Source organism: Gekko japonicus, unplaced genomic scaffold, assembly GCF_001447785.1.
Source record: "Gekko japonicus isolate JY-2015 unplaced genomic scaffold, Gekko_japonicus_V1.1 scaffold2610, whole genome shotgun sequence".
NCBI lineage: Eukaryota > Metazoa > Chordata > Lepidosauria > Squamata > Gekkonidae > Gekko > Gekko japonicus.
In genome coordinates this window covers 60310-64872 of record NW_015164276.1, presented here as the reverse complement: position 1 = coordinate 64872, position 4563 = coordinate 60310, and the positions used below count along the sequence as shown (strand labels likewise).

General features: G+C 49.9%; 1 protein-coding gene across 1 annotated transcript in view; it reads right to left on the bottom strand.

Annotated features, from left to right (window-relative positions):
- Window positions 1-4563, bottom strand: part of OPRL1 (opiate receptor-like 1) — a 63461-nt gene that overhangs the window by 7917 nt on the left and 50981 nt on the right. The gene's annotated exons all lie outside the window — the stretch shown is intronic.

Below are 4563 nucleotides of genomic sequence, written 5' to 3'. Positions count from 1 at the left end.
TGGTCGGGTTAGAACAGATAAAAGGAAGTACTTCACCCAAAGAGTGATTAACACATGGAATTCACTGCCACAGGAGGTGGTGGTGGCTACAAGCATGGACGGTTTCAAGAGGGAATTAGATAAACATATGGAGCAGAGGTCCATCAGTGGCTATTAGCCACAAGGTTATAGATGGAACACTCTGTCTGGTGCAGTGATGCTCTGTCTTCTTGGTGATTGGGGGGGGGCAACAGTGGGAGGGCTTCTGGAGTTCTGGCCCTGCTGGTGGACCACCTGATGGCAACCCTGGACTTCCCTGGTGGTCTCCCATCCAAGTACTCACCAGGGCCACCTCACTTAGCTTCTGAGATCTGACAAGATCGGGCTAGCCTGGGCCATCCAGGTCTGGCCAAGCAATACATTACAGTAAAGTAGCATCAATAAAATATTTAAAACAGTTGAAACAACAGAAGATCAAGGAATGCTATAGGCAGGCCCCGGTCACATGGGCCGGATATCGCGGGGGGAGGCGTGGCTAATTGCCCCGGAGGAAACTAACGCATGGCAGCCCAAGCCCACGTCCCGGTCACGTCCCGTGGTTCGGGGGAAATGCCGATCAGACGGGTATCCTGCAGCGCAGCACAAAAGCCGCGCGGCGCGATCGCACTAACAATCGCTCTTTGTGCACATGCGTTGTTGGGCACTGTTGCGCAACCTGCTGAGACGGGCGCCGGATGCCACGTAAGTCCACCGGGAACGCGATCAGACGCTCGCCCTTGGCCTGCAGTTTCCGGAAACTAGTACCTCGTAGGTACTAGTTTTTAACTCCGCACCTTTGGCGGGGAACCATGGGTTCGCCACGGGAGCAGTGCGCTTCCCAGATGTTGGGGTGAGATCACGCCCGGAAAATCTGCGGGATTCCCGTGCCTCTCCCGCAGCAACTTTGCCGTGTGACCGGGGTCGCAGACTACTTTCTTCCCTGTATGTGAGTCAGAAGGGAAAGGAAACAGGGTGGTGGTGGTGGGGGGGACCAATTACAGCTTAATATCAGTTTAACCTTTTTCACCAAGTTATGTCTCATCAAATGCCCAGGTAGTGAGACTGTGTTCACTCCGCACTTAAAACTCGAAAGTTTAGCTGTGAGGCCGACAGAAATGGTGAAAGAATTCATACTGTCAATACAATAAGGCTTAGATCCAGCCATCGGCTGAAGACCAATGGATTTCCTCTGCATTTCCCTTCAATCAGTATTCTCTTTCAGCCTTCACAAAATGATCCCTGGAATTTCAGGGTCCATGTGGACCAAAACCCCACATGAGTTGGAGGGAAAGTGAAGAAAGGTAAGAGACTGAAATCGCCCTTCTTTCCCTTTTTCCATCAGTAGATCTGGGGGATGTGTGTGTGTGTGGGGGGGATAATTTCATCCAGGAATTGTCTTTCTCATGGTTGACGGGACCACTGTGGGGGAGAGGAAGAGGGGGGAAGGGTAGAATATCCTCTGAATCCTGATTGGGTAGAGATGCCCACAAACTCGGTGGTGAAAAGTGCCATCAAGTTGCAGCTGACTAGGGATGGGCGTGGACCGAACCATGAAGCATAATTCATCACAAATGTTGCCCTGTTTGTGGTTTGTGAACAGAGGTTCATGAGGGTCTACCATCACGAAATTCCATGAACTTTTAAAGCAGTTCATGGTGGTTTGTAGATGGAGCAGAAAGCAGGGGTTTAAAGGGACTCCGAGTCCCTTTAAACCTCTGCTTTCCATTGCCCATGAAAGCCATAAAAACAGCTGAGTGGCGGGGAGGCACTTCCCACATCTCAGCTGTTTCAGGCTGTCTTGTGCAATCCCTTTAAAGTTATTCGGTTCACGCACAAACCTCCCGGTTCGGCCACAAACCACGAACTGAACCGAACCACATTTTCCTGGTTCGTGCCCATCCCTACAGCCGATTTATGGAGAACCCTGTAGGGTTTTCAAGGCAAGAGCCATTCAGAGGTGGATTGCCATCGCCTGGCTCTGCATCATGACCCTGATATTCCTTGGAGGTCTCCCATCCAAATACTAGCCAGGGCTGACCCTGCTTAGCTTCTGAGATCTGGCGAGATTGGGCTAGCCTGGGCCGTCCAGGGCAGGGCATAAATAAGTGCTTTGAAGTCACAACCAACTTATGGCGACCCTGTAGGGTTTTCAAGGCCAGAGACATTAAGAGGTGGTTTGCCACTTCCTGCATCTGCGTAGCAACCGGGGACTTCCTTATTGGTCTCCCATCCAAGTACTAACCAGGGTTGACCTTGCTTAGCTTCATGAGATCTGATGAGATCGGGCTAGCCTGGGTCATCCATAAAGTTTGTCTGCCCTAAAAGGTTAAAGTTTCCTTTTGCGTTACAGCAGAAAGGCAAAATATACATTTTGTACATTGAAATAAATTCTCCCCATCCGTGGCTACCGGCGAATGGCTGCAAAGTGCTACAGGCTTCAAAGAAGAAGAAGAAGAGAAAGAGGAGGAGGAGATTGAATTTATACCCCACCCTTCACTACCCAAAGGAGTCTCAGAGCGGCTGACAATCTCCATTTCCCTTCCCCTCCCCACAACAGACACCCTGTGAGGTAAAAGAAGAAGAAGAAGAGATTGGATTTATACCCTGCCCTTCACTACCCAAAGGAGTCTCAGAGCGGTTTACAAACTCCTTTCCCTTCCCCTCCCCACAACAGACACCCTTGTGAGGTAAAAGAAGAAGAAGAATAAGAGATTGGATTTATACCCCGCCCTTCACTACCTGAAGGAGTCTCAGAGCGGTTTACAAACTCCTTTCCCTTCCCCTCCCCACAACAGACACCCTGTGAGGTAAAAAAAGAAGAAGAGAAGAGATTGGATTTATACCCCGCCCTTCACTACCCAAAGGAGTCTCAGAGCAGCTGACAATCTCCATTTCCCTTCCCCTCCCCACAACAGACACCCTGTGAGGTAAAAGAAGAAGAAGAAGAAGAAGAAGAGATTGGATTTATACCCCACCCTTCACTACCCAAAGGAGTCTCAGAGCGGCTGACAACCTCCTTTCCCTTCCCCTCCCCACAACAGACACCCTGTGAGGTAAAAGAAGAAGAAGGGATTGGATTTATACCCCACCCTTCACTACCCAAAGGAGCCTCAGAGCGGCTTACAAACTCCTTTCCCTCCCCCTCCCCACAACAGATACCCTGTTAGGTCGGTGGGGATGAGAGAGCTCTTGACAGGAACTGCTCTTTTTCAAGAACAGCTCTTATCAGAACTACGGCTCACCCAAGGTCATCCAGCCAGGTGCAAGCGGAGGAGTGGGGAATCAAACCCGGTTCTCCCAGATTAGAGTCCGCACACTTAACCACTGCACCAAACTTCCATTGTGTCTGCCAAGATGATTTAAAAAAAATAAATCTGTTTATTGAAGTCTGTAAAATCTCCAAAAAATTTCTGTTCTTGTTTGGGAACGATTGAATTAATAAAGGTTCTGAGTTGGCATCAAAATCCTACAGGAAGAGTTATAGGACCATACCGTTTTAAAAAGAAAAGATCCTATCTCATGTCCTGGGACCCAAAAAAATAATGTGGATAACCGTGTTCCAGGTTGGAAACGGGAGCCAACTGAATCCAAAATAAGAACCGGCCTCTTTCCTCTCACATCAGAACACAGAGAACAAGGATGAGTCATAAAGCAAATTCACAATCTCAACAGGCCAGCTGTATTTGGCTGGGGGAAAGGTACACTTCAGCCGTAACGATCATGTGCAGCATGTATAAGAGCCAAGCTTCAGAACCCCGTCCAATGTTCCCTCTAAGCTGTGGAGCCTTGTGAGCAAAAATTCTACTTGGTGAGCTGCCGGCGTTAAAGTTGTGAGTGAGCCATTTGGCTGCTGCATAAATCAGTTTGCTTTGGAGCCCTTCTCCCTGAGCCAAGACAAAAATGTGTGAGCCGGAGGCTAAGTAACTGTGAGCTAGCTCACACTAACTCAGCTTAGAGGGAACACTGACCCCGTCCACCTCCAGTTAGAAGGATTTCAGGTCGCAGGGCTGGCGAGATGCTTTTGGTGTAGTATAAAGTGACCGGGCCCATTCATTTTACAGCGACGTCTGTGCGGGCGTGCACCCAGCCGGTGCTCCAGCAATCGCACTGGCTGCCAATCGAGTACCAGATCCGTTTCAAGGTGCTGCTGTTGACCTTTATAGCCTTAAGCGGCTTGGGACCGACATAGCTATGGAACCGCCTCTCCCCATAGGTGCCCCAAAGAACCTTGCACTCTGCAGATAGACATCTGCTGGTTGTCCCTGGCCCCAAAAGATGCCCGCCTAGCCTCAACCAGGGCCAGGGCTTTTTCCAGCCCGGTGGAACATGCTTCCGATGGAGATCAGGGCCCCGCGAGACCTGTTACAGTTTCGCAGGGCCTGCAAAACAGAGCTGTTCGGCCAGGCCTTCAAATTGAGCACTCAATGAAATTGCTGAGCGGTCGGGTTAGAATGGATAAAAGGAAGTACTTCTTCAGCCAAAGAGTGATTAACACATGGAATTCACTGCCACAGGAAGTGGTGGCGGCTACAAGCATGGACGGCT